The sequence below is a fragment of the Rhinolophus sinicus genome, linkage group LG03, assembly GCF_036562045.2.
Source record: "Rhinolophus sinicus isolate RSC01 linkage group LG03, ASM3656204v1, whole genome shotgun sequence".
Lineage (NCBI taxonomy): Eukaryota > Metazoa > Chordata > Mammalia > Chiroptera > Rhinolophidae > Rhinolophus > Rhinolophus sinicus.
Genome location: NC_133753.1, coordinates 106,179,047 through 106,199,453, shown reverse-complemented (window position 1 = coordinate 106,199,453; position 20,407 = coordinate 106,179,047). Strand labels below are relative to the sequence as shown.

At 46.2% G+C, this 20,407-nt stretch overlaps 1 protein-coding gene across 9 annotated transcripts in view; it reads right to left on the bottom strand.

Moving 5' to 3' along the window:
- AUTS2 (activator of transcription and developmental regulator AUTS2) overlaps positions 1 to 20,407 on the bottom strand; it is a 1,106,350-nt gene that overhangs the window by 287,764 nt on the left and 798,179 nt on the right. The window lies entirely within an intron of this gene.

The following is a 20,407-nucleotide window of genomic DNA, read 5'->3' as shown; positions in this document are numbered from 1 at the left end:
CTGGATTAAACGCCTGGATCAAAGTCTGCTACGTGCACACACACGTGCACACGAGTGCACCTAACGCGAACACGTCTGTCCTGCTGATTCTTGATCTCGCTTGAGAGAGATCCATTCCAACAGAGCAATGGAGACTCAAGATAACTACAGTGAGAAAGAGGTCTTTCAAGATAACTTGGCCTGTCGCCTGCCTGCAAACAATCCAATATCCCTTTCCAGTGTTTTCAGTCCGCCAACACCATACTCTGCCTCAGACATCACAATTTGCCTCTTTCTTTCTTTTCATTTTTGAGGGAAGTCAGTGCTACCCATGGTAGCTGGCAGATAGGAAGCCCTCTAAAAACGGAAGCCATTATTATTTTCACCATCTTCATCACAGCTTTCTGTCCTGTGCTTACCTTTCACCCTCTTATATTTTGGCTGCACTAGACCCTGAGTTTTTCCAAGTGAGCTGTAAAAAGCTGACTTAGGGTTAGCACGATGGTGAGCGGAAGCTCCAGGCCCTCAAGCTCCCACCTGTTTACAGATTAGGCTTCCATCCATGTCTCATGTAAATGGATGAAGAGCTCAGCAAGTAGTAGGAGTCTAAAAACCAATGGCCCAGACCAGGTGTCTAGTCTTTGGCATCCTTCTTTCAAGTAGTAAATGACCAAAGAGTCATATGGCAAAAATGACTTATGCTGGGGAACTGACAATCAATCCGCATTACGGATAGAGCTGCTCAATGCGTCATTATGATTTTTGATCCCCTGCCCTCCATGGTGTCTCGGCGACTCGTGGAGGTCAGGCTCTGTGGGTGACACTGCTGACTTTGGGGAAGTGGCATGTGTGGGACATGTGACTGGTGCTGTGTGGAGAAGTGCCCGTGCTCACGGGCCTCCAGAAAAGCTTCCTGCCTCCGAAGACGCCCCTGGAGGGTCAGGGTGGGGCTGGCTTTCAGATTCAAGCTCCATAAAACAAATGGCTGCAAATGGCCTTTTCCCAATCTTACAGGGCAGTAATTCATAACACCCGCCGAGGAAATTTTTATGGCTTTATATTAATGTTAATTTAGGAAAGAAGTGAAAAGGGCATTGTCAAGATTTTTAAAAATCATTAAAAAGGGTCCTCACTTTGGTTAGCACAAAATATGTACTAATATACCATAAAAACTGTTCCAAGATACTATTTTTTTCATCATTTTTATATGACCTCCTTTTTGTCTCCACTTAACCACTGAAGTGAAAAAGCAGACTGGGTAATTAAAATTTTCTCTTCATTTTAATTTACTAAATATTAATCAAGTATTTAAAATATGTCAAGTACTGTGTTAAGGGTCTGGTGACATAATGTCTAATCTCTACTTCCAAGGAGCTCAAAAGTTTGTATATTCATTAAAAAAACTAAAATTCCTAATTATCTGTGTACATGTGTAATCATTCATGATGATCTTATCCATACTGACTTTAATATGATGGTAAGAGCTTTTGTAACCAGTTTGATATTTGAAACAAAACATTAGAGCGAAAGCAAAAATAAGTAAAGGTCACCAGTAATGGGTGAGGCATCGTCTTCTGCGCTGGGCAGACTTACGAGAGCGTTAACAGAAGTTATGATCTGAAAGAGGAAGAAAGCGACGGATGACATGGTGCTGTCACCAGACTTGCATGTACAGATATGGAAAGGACAAATAGTGCTGGGTAGGTAGAGTAAATTCAAAAAGATAATGGGGGTGGGGGACCATGTCTAGGTGGAGGTTTTCTGGGAAGGCTCCTGAAAGGTAAGGCAGGGCATCACCAGTCATTCATTATTGATGGTGAACTCTCACTCCTGGAGCGGGAGTTGCTGCCCTCAATAGGAAGCGCATCTGTCAAAGAAGCATCTGACTGGGGGAGGCCTCCGTGCCGACAGCGGTCTGCTAGTGTGCTGTCTGAATGAAGACTATCAGGAGACAGAGAAATTTACCTGTGGTTATTTTTTTGGTGGTGGAATTATGAGTGATCTCTATTTACTTCTCTGTACTTATCTTTGTTTTTGATATTGAAAACATCTTACTTTTATAATAGAAAAGCAATACATGCTATTTTTCAAAAAGGTATCAACCAGAACAACAGAACATGAAGAAGAGCGAAAACAAGACTGGAGCAGAGCAGTCCAAGTCACACTAAAGATTGGTCTTCTCACACACTCACCTCTGCGGCTGTGGGCACTCACAGCAGTTCTCCCTGCCAGACTGTTGGTGCCACACTTGCTATTTCTTCAAGGGTCAAGACCAAGCGTCAGGGACGCTCACGCTGTCCGGCAGTAGCCGAGTACTGAGACCATCACCGCAGGCCCAGGCCAAGTTTTGAGGAGGTGGGAAAGAGGCAGGATGGTGAAACGACAAAGCTTTTCCCCATGATAATCCAACAGCTTTGGTGGGTGGGAGGGGTGTATGATTATTTTGTGCTGTTTCGTTGTTTTTGAGCTTGGAAAGGGAAGTAAACTTGTGGATTGCCAGTACACAATAAGCTGGAGGTCTTTTAATCATACATTTGACAATCACAAAACTCTCCCAAGTACTTTAAGTATGTTAATGATCCAAGATTTAATATTCTTACTCTGCTTCCACAAACCTATAAATAGGCTCATCTCAGGGTTATTGCTGTTATAAATTAATTATGGAAATGTCAACTAAATCAGGTACGTGCCAGTGGAGTAATGGGAGGGCATGATCCACTGAGCAGGGGGTGATTCTGAGGACGCCTTCTGTGCAAAGTTCACAGCCTCTGGCCAGCCTCCATTGGCTTCCAGGGCACTTAACCTTGAAGGAGACACTCAAAGTTAGTTTCTTCCCCCAGTAATTGAGGGAGGCTAGAACACTGACTTCTGGAGGAGGCACCTCCAGTAAGAGGCACCTCTTTCAACTAGCTTTGTGTCTTCCACTTTATGTGACCTGCCATTTCTTTTTCCTCACTGGGAATGGGAAGGCAAACTTGGCATGCCTATCTTTCTTTAAATGAGGTAACAGATACCCCCAGATATCTTATCTGTGTCGGGTTGATGTTGGCTGTATCACCGCTCCTCACTGATCCTGCTGTTCATAACTGGAAAATATGGCTGGGAAAGGAAGAGGTGAGTAACTACTGATTCATTTGAAAGGAATGTTTTCTACAGAGAGGACACTACTGTTCTCAAAAGGGATACAGCCAGCCTGGGACTGTCCAAGGGAGCTAGGAGGTCAAAATACATTACCCAGATAGCAATTTCTTTCCACAGGTCAAAAAAGCTGGATTTTACCCAAACAGCATACCTTGGAGGACTCATAGGAAACCCAGAAAAGACTTGGCATCCTCCCTGAAAGAAGGAAGAGGCTATTTCAACCCATTTAAATTGTTCCCCCCACATTGGGAAGAGTTCTGGGGTCTCCAGCTCTGATTATAAATTCAAGTTCTATGGCTCAGAAGTGATACAATAACACACCTCCAACAATCACTGTCTATTGAGTACCATCAGGCACTGCGGTCTGCACCCACCGTATTTAATCTTTACCACTTTTTGAGCTAAGCATTATCATGCTCATTTACCATTGACGAATGAGGCTCTGAGAAGTTAACTCATTTACTAAAGACTACAATTGTTGTGTGAGGCGTCATGCGGGAGACCATGCTCGCTGCGCCATTTGTACCGCGGGGCGGCCTGCAGGGTCTCTCCTCCCGCTCCCCACATAAGAACGCAGGACATGGTGAGGCCGAAAAGGAACACCCACGGAGCCATAGGTAGGGGAGTCATACCACTATAGTCTCGCTGGTGGCTGGGTTGGAGAAACAGAAAGCAGGAGCCACACTGTCTGCAACCCTCCCTGCACCGCTTGCAGGCTCAGCCACCATCTTCTTGCTAGCCCCCATTTTGTGCTAGCGAAGCCACAGCAGTTATATTAGTGGCCAATGGCTCACTGGTTACAGCTGACGGCCAACTAGCCACAGGTGATGGCCATCCAATCACAGTTGATGGCCATTTATTACCCGAGTGAGCACCTTTCCACATGAGGGCAAGAGCCTGGAAACTGCACTCCTGGTTCTGTCCCCACAACAATGCTTGTAAATGGTAGAATCAAAATTTGAACCCAGGTCTGTAACTCCTGAGAGAGTTAATGCAAATACAGGGAGGTAAGTCTGGGCACCTTGGAAGGTCATTTACTCCAGGCTTCTGACCCCATGAGGATGCAAATATAACCCAGATGGGAATCTTATCTCCCCTTTAAAATCTCTGCTAACTGTTCATTCGACATGTGCCTTAGAAAAACTTACATGTACTTTGATACCATTATAACAAATCCTTCTGAGTTCCGTATGGGGGACTGATTGTTTTTGTACAATTCCTTTCGGATTCAAACACCAGAGTGACATCTCTGTCCAAAAGACTACAGGTCTCTTACCTTGTTTAATGGAAGTGAGCAATACAGTTAACCTCCCTTGGTATATTTATGGGGTTGGAGTTAAGCGGCATAGGACCAGTGAGACAGAGGTGAGAGGAGAGGCTCTGAGCCACGGGGACACAGTGGTGGCCCCACACTGGGGCACGCGGAACTGTCTGAATTCCGGCACCCCTGACCCACTGCCTGGGACATGTTACTTCTCACTCTGTAGACGAGGGAACCGGGAATGATCATAGTTGCTATGGGGTTGGGAAAAAACATATGCAATTCTCATGATCACGGTCAGTGGCACGGATCCTGTGAGGAACCGCGTTATTAGTTGACTTTTCATGTAGTTTTGTCTTATCCCCCTTACAGCCAATTAGCCTATAAATTCCTTCAGGGTAGGGAGTCTCATTGACTTTTCCTGTGCCCCTCGAAGCATTCAGCACAGCGATTTATTGACTAATAGCATATTTCTTTTCAAATGAACTTAGTTAAAAAGTTATAATTGAACAGCACTATATGGGAGGCACTGTGGGGAAAATTAACAACGTTTATAACTGATTGAGTGCCATGGGGGAAATAATCAAACAGAAGATATAGGTCCTTAAATGGAGCTCAGAACACAGCGGTGAAAAGCACTAACTAGAAATAAAACCGGTCAACGTTAGGAAAGATAAAAGGAGTGCAGAAAATGCCACGATGTGATGGAGAGAAGAAAAATCACTCTGGCTGGGGAGGCCTCACTGGAGAGGGCGGACGTGAGCTGAGCGTGAAGCATAGCAAGGTACGGCTTCAATTTCACTCAGAAACACTAGTTAACCCCTCTCCCACAACGGAAAAGTTTTGCACAGGAAGGACAGGTAAGGTTTGTCTGCCTAAAAGGAAAACTAATAATTTGCTCTGTAGTCAAGGGGCAGGCAGCATGTGGACGGAGGCCCCCCACTCATCCACCAGACTGGAAAATACCCAACAAGCCAGGCCCCAAGGCAGATTCCAGGGGCTTCAGCTCTGCCACTTATATCTTCAAAAAGAGAACAACAAACAAACAAATTAAAAAGCAGATATAAATGTCACTGCCTTCTAGGATAACCTGATTTGAGGAAGGTTACAGGTTCCATTTCAGTGGAGATGGAGACAGGTCCCAGCTCTCCCCAAAGGAGGTGGAGACAGACCTAAACGGAGGGAAAAGAAAACATCCCGTTTCCCCATCAACAGCTTCTGCCATAAAGTACTTTAAGATGTTTCCTGCTTCCCCACAGTGGGTCCTAATTAAATGAGTTCTCCTGCCTGAGTTCTGACATCTCTGGGGATGTTATTGACTGAGTGGGAATACAACCAAAGGCTATAAAAGCATGATGGTGAACAAGGCCTTAAACTTGACTGCCCACTCTAAACTGTGCCTCCCTTAAACAAGATGGATGAATGAGGTACATATAAGGGGTTTTCTATGCCTCAATGGGTGGTTATATATTTCTTGGGTTATATATTTCTTATCTCAAAAGGTCAGAAGCCTGGAACAAAAAAGACTTACAAAAGCCAAGCTTTTAATGGATGTGTAGCAGATTCTAAATGTTAAGCAGGGTCTTTTTGGGGTGGGGGAGAGCTGTGTTCTAAGACAAAGAGAAAGAAAACTTCTGCCCATCTCTGGTACACGCTGAGGTCTGCCTCTGGAAGCATCAAGACCTGATTGAGACCTCCCAGGTGGCTGGGCTTGCGAGCGATAACTGCTACAAAGACAGAGCCTTAGTGCAGGACGCAGCTGTGTGGGGCCCCACAATGAAAGTGAGTACATTTTATCTTGAGAGTCATATTTGCTAAATACATGTTAGCCTCTGTAAGAACTCCTTTGCCCACAGCCTTCAGATCAGTCTTATTTGAAATGCTCCAGCCTGTTTTCTACTGCATTGTTTGGAATTAAAGGAGCACTGGTGCCAGAGTGCAAAGGGTGCCAGAGTGTCCCCCAAAGCCAGTATGGTATGTGGCAGATGATTCTTCAGGGATTGCTAAGGCCAAGCTGACTCTACAGGCAGAAGAGTTGGCACCACACAGCTGGGCACCTCTGAAACACGTCGAGACCCTTGCCCTCTGTCATGCTTGGACCAGTGGGTATGGTTTCATCAAGGGAGCCAGCAGATTGGCTTGAAACGTGCAATCGGGTGGCACCTGGCCCTCACCTTTGAAAAACATGACCATGCTGGACACATCAGATATCGGAGAGCTCATGGGCTAGACTGTTTGTCCCAGCAAGTTCTATGCTTGACTTCTACTGAAAGGAGATCCTCACCTCAAAAGCATCACTTGAGGGGCTTCCATCTGAGGAAGTAAAAATGAATCCTCTGGGCTCTGAGAAGTTTCTAGTCTTCAGGGAGCAAAGGGCGAGCCTGCTGAGCCTGTGTGGCCCGAGCTTATGGAAAGCATTAGTAGAGCCACGCCGCCCCACAGGATATGAGAGGCCTGGGCACGTCCTTAGGCAACTCGGATTCTGCCATTTGGTGAAAATCAAAACAAAATCTCACCTCATCATGACGCCCTTGGTTTTGTGCTCTTAAAACCAGAATCATGCTGCAGCCAGCCACAGACCGACTTATGGAGTTCCCCGAAACTGATAAAACTAGTATTTTGTAGTGACCTGGTGAGGAATGGCTGCTCATAAACAGAGGAGGGGTTTGCTAGCTATGCAGCTTTGCGGCCAGGCCATTATGGCTTATTTAAAACAGGCTGACGGCGACTCTGGTTACATGCTGAAATTCATAAAACTTTTGAACATGTTATGCTAGTCTTATAAAATTGGAATGTATGTGTACAGTACATTTTAAAGACTTTCAAATATTAAGCATTTCACACAAGCTGTGAAAACTGCTCGGACCCCTGCCCCCTCCTTCCTGTCTTTCCTATTTCAGCATCAAATGTTATTCAGGGATAATGAAAACCAGAGAAGTCTATGCCTGAATAACTAGGCTGTCTAACTGCGTTACAGTAAAATGAAAGACCAGACTGTGATTGGAAAGAGCCAGCTGAACAGCTACAGAGCCTCGGGAAGGACACACACCTTGTACGCAACACAGTTTACTGATGCTCCCCCCCCACCACCAATACCTGATTCATGCGATAGTTCTTGTGAGACATGAGACATTTAGTTTCTCTCCACTGAGCTCCACAAGGATGCTATTCTACTGGAGGGGTTAAACTTAACATGAAACAAGGATCTGAGGCACTTTCTGTGATGTCTAATCCAATCAGAGATGACAGAGGGGTAAGAACAGGAGCAGGCCAGACCTCAGACACTAACGTTGTTCTCCAAATATGCCTGTTTCTACTTACAGATCTATTGCCCTAAAAAGGCAGACTAGTGTGCTGAAATCTTGATTATGTGGATGGTGAGTTTCCCTAACCCTTTTAAACAAAACTTTCTGCATTGTGGTTCCAGCGTTCTTATCCCCATTAGCTAGCTAGTACATTTTTAGCGGCTGCTAATTATTTAAAAGGATGTCTCAGCACCCCTGCATAGAGAGAAAATGCCCAGTGATCAGTGACACGCAGACATAGTGCTCTCCAGGTTCACCGTTTGCAGCACCTGGGTGAAGCACATGGCAGGAAACAGCTTCTCTAATGTTCCCCCATGTTTTGAGACCGTAGGGTTATTTCCCCAAACAAAAACAAAACAAAACCCCTAAACAACCAAACAGAAAAAAGCAAAAAAGAAAAACAAACAAACAAAAGGAAAAACAACAACAAGCAACTTGCCTACTGATAGATAAATTAGATAAGGCTGGGAATTCTAATTGGGGTTCTCATATAAATCACAACCACTTGGTCCTTCAGCCTACCTGCTCTCGGGAACGTGATGAGGGTGTAACGCGGCACATCGCCTAAAAGCTATGGCAAAGGACTTCAGGACCATCCAGGGGCAATGAGTAAGTAGCATGGTGACAATTTAATTTTGTTTTGTACAGTTTCAAGTTTAATGGGAGCCATTTTGAACAACTAACACATAGAGGGTGTGGGGTAATGGGCTGATATTAAGGTTCATTTTCCTAGAAATGAATAAGTGAATAGGAGCTTTTTTTCAGGGCAGGGAGAGGGAGGCTTAGCTAAGAGGAGAGCCTCTGCCCTCGTACCCCACCAGTCTTCTCTCCCTCACTCCACTGTAAGCCCCGGCCGGCTCACTATTCCTCAAAGGCACCACGTACACCCCTACTCAGAGCTTTGCATTCTCTGCAGTTTGTCTGGAATTCTCCCCCCGCCCCGCCCCCACCCATACATCCCTGTGTCGTTTCCTTAGGTGCTTAAATGCCACCGTCTAGTGAGGGTTTCCGTGACCGCAGTTAGCACCGCACCCCTTCCTCCTCGGCCTTCCTCTCTGCTATTTCCCCCACATATAGCACATCACCTGATACACTGATTAGTCTACATATTTAAATGTCTCTGTCTATCCCCTCTATTAGTTTATGACTAGTAACTGACATAGGGGAGGCATGCAAAAAAAAATCTGTTAAAAAAAATTAAGTTAGGGAGGCTAATGCAGTAATTTTGGGGTATTTGGACACAAAACTGACAATTTTCTTATACAGCTCACAGTCTCAATGTATGAAAGAATGATATACCTGCTCCTTTAATGTTTTCAAGATCCTCTGAGAAGGAAAGCAAAGTCCTTAATTTAAATTCCAGCCATATATCTCCCTCCCTATCTTCCCATCCTACCCCCAGCCAATTCTGGATGCCTTTTTTCTTTCTCTTTTAAAAGAACAGTATGGGGAAAGTCATAAGAAAAACGTGCATGAAAGAATGGCCATGTTTTGTTGATTATAACCATAAACTCTCGAAATAGTATATCCAACAAGGGACTTCCTCAAATACCATTTGAATTGGAACCTCTTTCTTCAAGAATCCTTCTTTCAACAGCCTTTGTGCAGTGAAATAGACATATCCAGTGGGCTGCTGGGTTAATTACAGCTCTGCATACCTCTAACTGTCCCAGGGGAAGGCCCGCCTTGCTTCTCCTGTTTAAAGGTGTCACTTGCTTGACTTCCTTCTTGATCTCCTTATATTATTTCCAGCCTGCCCTTCCCCAAGAATGATTCCCTGTAAAGATATTCAGGAAATTCACAGGCTGAAAATACACTGCTGGGGGTCAGATCCCCACGGCTTTTATTTCTGACACAGACTACTATACAATGCTGTTTGTTGCTGCTTTGGCTGGAGGGCAAGAGAAATGGGGGACAGGGGGAGAAACAACCCAATGTGTCTGTTCCCTCTGGGGTTAGAGGCAGAGACCTTATCCACAGCCCACAAGCTTCTCTTTCGCTGCCCTTTCGATCCCCATGATTCTCTCCACTCCTACCCTCATTCTTACTTTCAGATGCTGCATTGTGTCTGTTCCCTGATTAAATCTCTGCATAGTGATACCTAAAGCTCGTGCAGTCTCAGTTTACACACCTCCAATCCTGTGTGGCCCAGTCCATGTTGAGACAGCGCTGACTCTAAGAAATACATTTGTGTATGGAATAGAAATCTAGTGACCAAATGTAATCTCCTCCATCAAGCAGACCTTCAACCCCTGAAGCCAGGGAGCACCTGGACCACAAAGCTTTCTTGATATTGAAGGTTGCAGCTTCAGAGGCTGGATGGCCAAATACTGCAGCTGTTCCCTGACGCTCCTTTTTCTCTGTTAAGTGGATTATAGTCTCGACTGCTAGGTAGGGTGGTAATAGTCCGCTGAATAAGAGACTGAAGTCACAGGGAAGCTCTGATGACCAGCACGTCCTTATCCCAATAGGCTTCAGAGATTGAGGCAGGGTGGGGCATGGGGATAACAACCATCCCCCATCGGTCATTGTAAACACAATACAGCGTTTAATACTGGTAGCTGTTTCCTCAAGTAACACTCTTGCCGACATTACAGTGTGTGTCACTAAAATTTCTAGGTGAGTTTTGCATCTACTGTTGCTGAGCACCTCTGTCTCATGCTGACCATAAAGAGCCAGCCAGTTACACTGCCCTACAGGCTCTCCAGAGTGATTCCTTAAAAACACGAACCATATTACATCACTTGTATGGTGCAAACCTTCCAGTGGCTTCCCTTCTCCCTCAGAGAATATCTGACCCTCCCCCCCAAGCTTCAGAATCATGTCATCGTCTATGGCATATGTGACACGGTCGCAACCATTTTATCTGAACATAGAAAGATTACTTTTCTTGCTGACACTCACTAAGCAATTTTTTGGGGGGAGTCGGGGGGGCAAGGCAGAATTAGACCTTGCTCCTCTAACCACTAGGAGAGGAAATGCTGATAATGTGAACTAAGAATCTATCAGACGTTAGGTGAACCCACTGTGGTAACCATTTCACGATATATGTAAATCAAACCATGGTGCTGTTCTCCTTAAATTTATACAGCGGGCTATGTCAATTACTTCTCAGTAAAAATGGAAACAAAGTATCTGTCAGAGGGTCTGGCTTTGGACAGCAGTCCCTCCAGCACTGGAGGTTAGGGACAGCCTCAGCCTTCAAAACCAGGCCTGGTAAGAGGCCAGCCCAGCTCTCCCACTGAGACTGATCCTTTTGTCATTTACTTCATCTCATTAGGGCTCAGTTTCCTCACATATGAAACGGGGATAAGGAAAGTACTTACCTCATGAGGTTTTTGTAAGGATTAAATCTGATAATAGCAAGAAAAAAAATCCAATACAGTGTCTGAACACGAAGTATTCAATACACGCTAAATGTGCAGCCAACCGGGCATCTGTTTCTCTTCCAAATACTTTCAATACTAACTTCAATACTTTCCCCATCTAACAGGTCAGGTTTCCATCCCAGTTTTCATCCCATCAAGTCTCAGTCCTACTCAATAGAGTCATATATTCTCAGCGGAGTCTTAAGCTTCAACACTTATGGGGACGCTTTTGCAGAACACAAAGTGAAGACCATAGGATCGGGCGTGAGACTAGAATAGGGCCTGGCTGGGGAGCGGCCTTGAGGCTGAAGCGTGCTCACTTCCTGATGAATGCAGCTCTGCAGTGTGAGGTCAGAGACGCTGGGGGAATGCAGGCTTTAGCTCAGTTGCTCCAGAGTCTGTTTCCTTGTCCGTAAAATGATAGTATCCCATTTACTTCCCACAACCAACCTGGGAAGGAGATAACTATTTCACATTCTCTCCCATCAGTTGTCATATCTTGTTTATTTGATCTCCAAAATGAACTTAATCCCTTTTCTTCTCTCAACCTCCATAACTGCCTACTCTGAGTCCCCATCTCTCACCTGGACATTTGTAAGTCTCCTAACCGCTGGCATTCTCTCTGGCTTCCCACAGTCCATCCTCTACACAGTAGCCGGAGCCAGCTCTGTAAAGGACGAATCACATCACGTCTGTCCCGGCTTTAAATGCTACAGTGACTTCCAAATGGTCTTTTTAAGATTGTAACTATGTATACACACACACACACTTGTTACTTGATGTCTCTGTCTCACACTAATTTTCAAAATCAGTACGTTTGATTTAATAGATATTTAGAAAATCTTACACCTATAGACAGAAATTTCGTGTTTCCCCAAAAATAAGACCAAACTGGACAATCAGCTCTAATGCATCTTTTGGAGCAAAAATTAATAAAAGACCCAGTCTTATTTTACTATAATATAAGACCAGGTATAATATAACATAATTAATATAATATAATATAATATAATATAATATAATACAATACAAGACTGGGTCTTATATTAATTTTTGCTCCAAAAGACGCATTAGAGCTAATTGTCCGACTAGGTCTTATTTTCCGGGAAACAGGGTTCTACCACGGCTGACAATTAAGTCTGCAAACTTGTTGCCAACCATGTTGCTAACCTTTTCTGATATCAAAGGGATTATTCATTATGAATTTGTACCAACTGGACAAACAGGTAACCAAGTTTACTATTTGGAAGTGCTGAAAAGGCTGCGTGAGAAAGTTAGACGACCTGAACTTTTCGCCAACAATTCATAGTTCTTACATCACGACAATGAACCAGCTCACACGGCACTGTCTGTGAGGGAGTTTTTAGCTAGTAAATAAATAACTGTATTGGAACACCCTCCCTACTTACCCGATCTGCCTGCAAATGACTTTCTTTACCTGAAGATAAAGGAAATATTGAAAGGAAGACATTTTGATGGCATTCAGGATATCAGGGTTATACAACCACAGCTCTGATGGCCATTCCAGAAAAAGAGTTTCAAAATTGCTTTGAAGAGTGGACTAGGTGCTGGTGTCAGTGCATAGCTTCCCAAGGGGAGTCCTTTGAAGGTGACCATAGTGATATTCAGCAATGAGGTATGTAGCACTTTTTTCAGGATGAGTTCGTGAACTTAATTGTCCTACCCTGTATATTTCATTCATATGTGCAAGAATAGCTGCAAAATTAATCATGTATTTGCCCACAAAGAAAATAATAACCAATGCAGAAAGTAGAGATTCTGATGGCTGTATTTCACACTGAATGTTAAGGGCAGGGAACGTGTCCCTTTTGTTTGCTGCTGTGTCCCCAGAGCCTACTTCATGACTTAGCACACAGTAGGTTTTGTTCAATATATGTCAAAGGAAAGAATAAATGAATACACTAATGATAGCTGCTTTTCACCTAGAAGATACTGAATTTCATTATTATATTTCGATACAACAGATTTACAATAGATTGATAGGCAAGATTATAATGACTACATAGTTAATATTATTATCTAATATCAATCAGTAGGCACCAAAATGTCTCCCTTCCCACACAACCATTTCCCCCAGAGCAGCTAGTGCCATAGTTACTCAGGAGTGCTTCCTCTTGCTCAACATAAGGGATGTCTTGTTTGGGTCAGTAGCCCTCTGAGCCACCACACTTTCCTAGGCATGTTAGACGGGTTCACTGCTGCTTAAGAGTCTAACACTAGTGCCAGTGAAGAAACCCAAATCCCCTTTATCATCACCAACCACATAGAGTCAGCTAGCTCCGTGCTCACCACTCTCTTCCAGGTCTAGAAGACATGATGAGAACACTTGTAATCATCAACCTCCGCTTTAAGACTTTCGGTCTCAGCGGTGCTTCCCGGGTCTCTGCGCCAGGCTTCATGCTCTGCCTGTCCCTCCGTCCATGTCCTCCAGCAGCAGCCTTCCTCACGCTCCTTCCCCCGCCCACCCTCCTGCAGCGACTGCACACAGCTGAGGCCGCCTCCTGGATGAAGCACAGCACCCTTGCTGTGGCCTCTCTCTGCTCTGTACTTCCGGCACAGGCTCTGTGGGACTCTGTGTCCTTGGTTTCCTACAGCACCTCCGAGACTGCTCCAGAAGGCGAGGGCTGGATATTCTCTTCAGATGGGCCCTCCACTGCCCCATTATCTCCTTTGTGGTCGCGCATTACCTACTGACATTTACTAGCAAATTGCCATCAATTCTCATCTGCCCAGTGACTCAGAGGCCAGATTATAAAGCACCCAGGGAGCAAAGAAGCAAATACCCAAGGATTTTACCTCTTCCATCCTGTCTCCAGCTTCTTTAGGCCAACGTGAAGGAATTTTATACACCCTATTGCCTGTCCCAGGCTATATGCACTCACAGCCTGAGAGGTTCTGTCCCCTAGTGACAGGTTTCAGGCCAATGTCAGCAGCCTGAAGAGGTACCCTTGGGGGAGAGTCCTTCCTGATCTCCCCAAATAACGTCACTACAAATGTCAGGGAACAGAGTGGTCCTACGGTCTTCCCATTAGCAGGAGGAGGCAAGTCCGCTGTTGTTCTTTCCACGGATCAGACTGGGGCTGGGGACGAGAAAGTAGCTAAAGAAAACGCTTCATTCAATTTCTAAGAGTCAGGTGAAGAAGGGGTGGTGCACTTTTTTGATTTTTTCCCTTTTCGATTTCTTTTTTAAAATGGGAAACCAAGGATTCCATAAATGAGAAGAAAAATGCCAGATGGAGGGAGTAGAGGAGGGAAGAGGGATGACGAAGACAGCAGGATGCCCACGTGCTGCAATGCGGGATGAGCCTCCCCATACTGGGAAACATCTGATAGACAATAAGTACATTTCAGAGCGACCTGAATGAAAATTCCCCACCTGGGCGTCCAAGATCCTAAAGGAGAATTAACTGAGCCCTGTCCAACGCGGCCGTCCTCATATCCCAGTTTCCCAGAAGCTTGTTGCTTTCCCACCCAACAGTGTGATGACTACTGCTCCTGCCTGGAGGGTCTTTCCCTGGCACCTTCCCAAACCAGCTCACTCTTTAATACCCACCCAGGAACCTTCATTGTGGTCCCTTCCTGGGTCTCTTGGGACCAGTGTGGCTTTCACAATCCTGGGTAATGCAAGCCTCTAGCAGACTAACTACTAGCTGTGAGATGCTGGGCAAGTTACCTAAACTTTCTGTGCCTCGGTGACTTCATTTTCAAGCGGAGATTATAAAATGATACCTAGCTCCACACTACTCTCCCATTGTGGATAGTAGTGGACTTGCACTATGTGACGTGCTCAGAAATGTGTGACATACAGTGAGTGCTCAACATATGCCGCCAATCCACACAGGTTAGCACACATTGTAGCACTCTGATTGGACGGTATTCTGAGGAGCTGTGGGAGGAATTCAGAAATGCCTCCTCTGTTTCCTCCACCAGACTGAAGCTCTTGCAGGATAGACGTTATACCTAAATCTGAAATCCCCCAAAGTGGTCTACATCATTGAGATCCAGAGTTCCAGAGAGGCAGCATCCCAAGTATCGGCTATGTGTCAGGCCAGGAATGGATGCTGAGAAAACAAGACGGAGCTGGCTCTGAGGAGCTGGTCTGCGTGGTGGGAGCTATGGGGAGGTGCACCTTTCCTAATCTCACTGGCCCTCCTCACCTGTGCCTGCTCCCAAATCCTTCAGGAAGATGCTGGTGGCATGCTTGCATCTGTACTGAGCAGAGCTACAAATCTGTTCAACATTTTGTTTTGATTAAAAATTAATAGCTGTTTTTGACCCATATGGATTAATTTCACTATCTCTAAGTATCTCCCTAATTGACAAACTACCATTAGGTGAAAGAAGCAATTAAACAGAGCAAACTACTCCCCCTCCCTCTGCCAGTTTTCCTGCTCCTTCCTCCCTCTCTATGTTGTCTTGCCTGAGTGTTTTAACAGATTATTTCCATGCTAGCACATGAGATAAATTACTCAGTAAACACACAAGAACACGGGTAGGAGGTGTGCTTGACGCAGGGCCATGCTGAGTCTAGGAAAGAGTAGTGGACGAAGGCTCGGGGGAGGGAGGAAAAGACAAGAGATCCACTTCCGGGGCCTCAAAAGATTAGCAAGCGCCATACTTGTCAGTTAATGACTCTGCTACACTTATCAGCCATCAGAGGCTTCTCAACGTATCACACTTTGGCAAAACCCCTTGATAAACTCCCTGGAAGGTGCTGGCAATGTTATTGTAATAACAAGCTGAACCAAGTCCAGTGGCTGTGCATCACAACACATGCTCGAAGGCTCCAGCAAAGGGGCACGATCCTTCTTCTCATGCTGAAGTGAGAGTGTTGACGGGAAAGCTGTGTGTAACAAAGTATTAGGACTAGCACGTGTAATATGTGCGTGTAATACCAGTAACGTATTAGGACCAGCATGTTACATCCAGGCCCCCAAGGTCTAAAGACTCGGACCTCTGCGGGGTTTCCCATAGGCTTCTTGTTGCGTGAGTGTTTCTCTACTCCTTCCTCTTCTGGTTCTGCCAAAGTGAGTAGATGGGAACACTGTGCCTTTACTGGGGCTGGAGATGACCAAGAAATCTCGGCAAGAGACGGGTCCAAGGCAACGCACTGCTCTGAAACAGGAGATGTCTGTACTTGTACCTAAAGCCGTCTTTCATCTGGAACACCTTCCAGTGGGAATGTCTGCAATCAACCACACTTGTCAATTCCAAATTTGGGAGTAGATAGGTGGAGAAGAATATGACTGTTGACTAATTTTGGTTTCCTCAGCAGCCTTTTTCCCCCCTTTAAATGGCAAGATCCAACAATGACTGGGATATCTAAACGACAACAATGGCACATACAGAGAAGCATAGGAAGTTGCATTTTTAAAAAATCTGGAAGGGCCTTTAGAAATTGTCTACTCGGTTTCTTCCTCAACATTTTATGATGAAAGTTTTCAAGCACAGAAAAATGGAAAGAGTTTTACAGTGAAAACACATATACCCAACACCGACATTCTACCATCAGCGTTTTACTGTATCAGGCATCTATCCCATCCAGCCAGCCTGTTATGTATCTATCAATCTTTCTGCTTTTTAATTGCCTTTTCAAAAACAAAAAACAAAACAAAAAAACACCTTATTTTTAAAAGTTACTGGAAGAACAATTTCTCTAAATAAAGTACTTTGAGAAAGGCCAATCTATGATACAAATCAAGATAAAAACCAAGCTACCCTGGTTAAAGCAGGATGAGGGTCCTGATGTCCTGACAACTGATGCCCTCCCCCCGCCCCTGGCTCTGGGGTAGGTGGGGAGTGAAAGGGGGGCGGCGAGAAATCACAGACAACGCCTCACCTGGCAAAGGAAGCACCAAGACCCAGGAAGGGTGTGACCCCATCTGACCGTGTCCTTGGGCAAGTGAGCACATTGCATTTCACTTTTATTAGTTGTAAAGAGGAGACAATAATTACACAAAACAATGTACAACTAGCAGCCAATTCTGGACACACAGGAAGTAAGCGCTCTGCAGTGTCAGCTGTTACTGTGGTGACTGCAGCATCTCCATTCCCACCAGTGCCTGGGAGAGAGTGAGGTGCGGCCTCACACAAAGCACGCGGTGAGAGGAGCTGGGGAGCCGGGGTGGGCATGCAGACTCAGGTTCCCGGGAAGCCCACAGGAGTACATAATTGAGAACGATCTGTGTCCTCTCCACCTCAAAGGGATGGTGTTAAGATGAAACGGGAGGGTAAGTATGAACATATTCTGGAAACAAAATTTCTGCAGCCATTCACTGCATTCCAACTGCTAATCACTGGAGGTGTTGTCCCAGGAACCGATGAGCTGTGATAGGCGTTGTGCCACCTGCAAACTAGACTTCTTTTTCTGCCTCTAAGCTACACAGATTGTTCAGGGTGACTCTTCCAGCCCTCATGTTGCTGCCGTCGTCTTCCCCTGAAGACAATCTCATCATGTTGCTTCTCCACAAACCTGGACCAAAACTCTGAACTGACTCAGTGGGATTTCAAGGTCCTTTATGACCTGACATCAAAACACCTTCCTAGGCTTATCTGTCACCACTTACCCACTTCCCATCTGACCCAGGGCTCACGACCTGCCAGGTGTACCAACCTCTAGTTTTCCTGAGCATACCAGACCCATCCCATGAGTCTGTACCTTTGCAGAGCAGAGAAACATGGGACTGACCAGATACCAACTAGGGACAAGGCTGGCATGCTCATAAACCCTCTCACATGGAAATACTGTGGCGTGGACACTTTAAAGACAAGCACATGGAGATAGCTGAAGTCCATTAAACCAGGGCTCACAGCAGGTGAGTGATCTATGTGCTTCAGAAGCCAAGGCTGGCCCCTCTTCAATCCCAGGCTGCCCTGCCCAGGCTGGGCGTCTCTCGGGAAAGCCCTCCTCACCTGTGCGGTCCCTCCCTGGGCCTCCTGCAGCACCACACACACACTCCTGGGGAATTCAAGAGAAGATCTAGAATACGGGGAAGAGGGCAGGTGTCCGAGCTGGGCAGCCCTGCTTCTAATCCTGGTTTTGAGCCTCACGTTGGCAGGTCCCCTCACGAGGCTGAGGTAAGGATTTACTGAACCAACACTCAGGGGTTACCTGGCCCGTGGGGGCACCAGCTAAGGGTCAGGCGCCCCACCTTTCCTTTAGGGTTTTTATTTCCCTGTCATAAAGCCACAAGAGCACACCAGGGTGGAGTTGCCACTGCCGTGAGGACCAGGACGCCTGCTGCCACTTGGTCCAGCTCTCCTATGCGTGGGCAACACAGGTGTCTCACTGAGACCACAGCATGACCCACCTGCCACAGACCCAGAGGCGGCTCCCAGGGCCGCATTCCAGTACCTGCCCCATCACGTCTGAGCTGCATGGGAGCCTGGGGCACGCCACGTATTACTTTGGTTTGCAGGTAATGAAGCCCAGGTGACTGGCCTCTGGATTGTCCAAAATAAAATTGTCTGAGTTTAGAATCAGGTTACACTCTGGGACAGTGCCCTCAAAGTAACTGAGAACATGGGTAAAAATGCCTTCGCTGTACACAGCCCCCTGGAGTTTTAAAAGAACCGGAGCTCGTTTTGAACCCCGACTCCTATGCCTTAGCTGCGGCTGGGTGGCTTGGGCTGGGAGGTCTGCAGAGAGACACACACAGTTTACATGCATAGCTGAAGTTACCCCTTTGGAAACCAAACACCTTCTGTTTCTCCTGGGAGCTTGTCCTGGAGTCTTCCTAACCAAGCAGCAGCATGTTGTGCCTCAATTTTGTGAGTGCTCAGCACACATCATTCCCCCCCAGGAATGGCCACACAGGGACAAAACTGTTCTCTCAGAATCCAGTAAGGGAAGGGGTGGAAAGGCACATGACTAGTGACATATGCAAAGAAAAATGTGGGGTTTTGTAATACAAGTTTACAAACAGGTATAGGGATGTGGCATTTGTCCTTCCTCACGTGCAGGTTTACATGGAACCCAGTCTTAGCCCCCCCTTCTTGGGGGGGGCTCAGCTAGTGACAAGTGCTATGAGCTGTCTGTCACATGTGTGGACAACAGCTGCACACACCACTCGGGCTGTTTCTGACAAACCCACGTCGGGAGTCACTGCAGAGGGAGACAGGCAGCCACCTCCCTGGGCCTCTTCCTACACGTCATGGCAGCCACTACATTGCAGAGATGAACAGCTCTGAGCTACGTCCCCTCAGGGGTCCATGCTGTGATCAGATGCAGAAGCACAGCTGTCCAGAAGCTGCAAAACAAATTCTAGGTGACACAGTCTAGCAAGAAAATACAGCACCCACAAGTGTAGACTGTGTTTGGGTTTGTTCCTATGGTCCAGTCCCTGAGGAGAAATCCCTGTAAAGGGGCTAAGCGACGACCCCCACAGACTGCCTGGACACATCAACAAAGCCCGAGGAGAAGGAAGGTAGATGACACCTTTCCTTCCTTCACCCTAAAGACTGACTTCCTGTTTAAGGAGCAGAAGAGAAAGGAGCAATTCACCTTTTCCCAAAGCCCAGCCACTTGGCAGCCATCCAAGAATCTTAAGCAAAACCTTGCATTTTGAAAACATAATGGACAAGGGAGTCCACTTAAGAAAAGATCTCATCTATCAGCGAACAAGAGGCTAGAGTCAGGAAGTGGGGTATTCTTTGTACTTGAGAGACCACGCTAAAAATCTCAAGAAATGTACCAGAAGGGAGGGGGCAGGGCACCCTGCTGCAATGTTTCAGGTGTAACAGAGGTTGCTGTTTCGAGGAGGCTTATCGTTTCTTCTGACACGCTGACAGAAATGTGCAGGACAGAAGCTTAGCAGTGTGGGCAGGTTAAATTATACGAGGTAGAGGAAATCATCTCACTGTGAACTGAAGCGTCACTGTGGGCTGGGGCTGTGCAGCAGCAGACTGGGCAACCCAACGTCCCCCCCAAAAAAGGAGGGGCGGCCTCAGAACGGGGCAAGGCCCTGGATGAGCAGTGGGCTCAAGAGCTCGTGTTTACAAAGCAGCAGCCTTGGACGGGATATTTGGGAGTCGGCAGGCTTTGTGTTCAGCCTTTTCTAGGCTCCTCTCACTCTCCTGGGAACAGGAGTGTGTCCTCCGGGCCCTGGGCACCCGCGAGGCAGAGGAGGCCCTCTGCAGGGTGTCCTGCTCACCACCACTTCTCCACACCAAGGACAGAACTGACAGTGCTGCCCGGAACTACGGGAGATTCTGAGGGGCCTTCCATCATCAGAGACAGAGTAAACTGCCTTCAGTAAAACTGGGTGGAGATATTTTAAAAGTGGAATCTAGTCTTTTAAAATTATGCATCTGCACCCCTGTAAGTGACACAC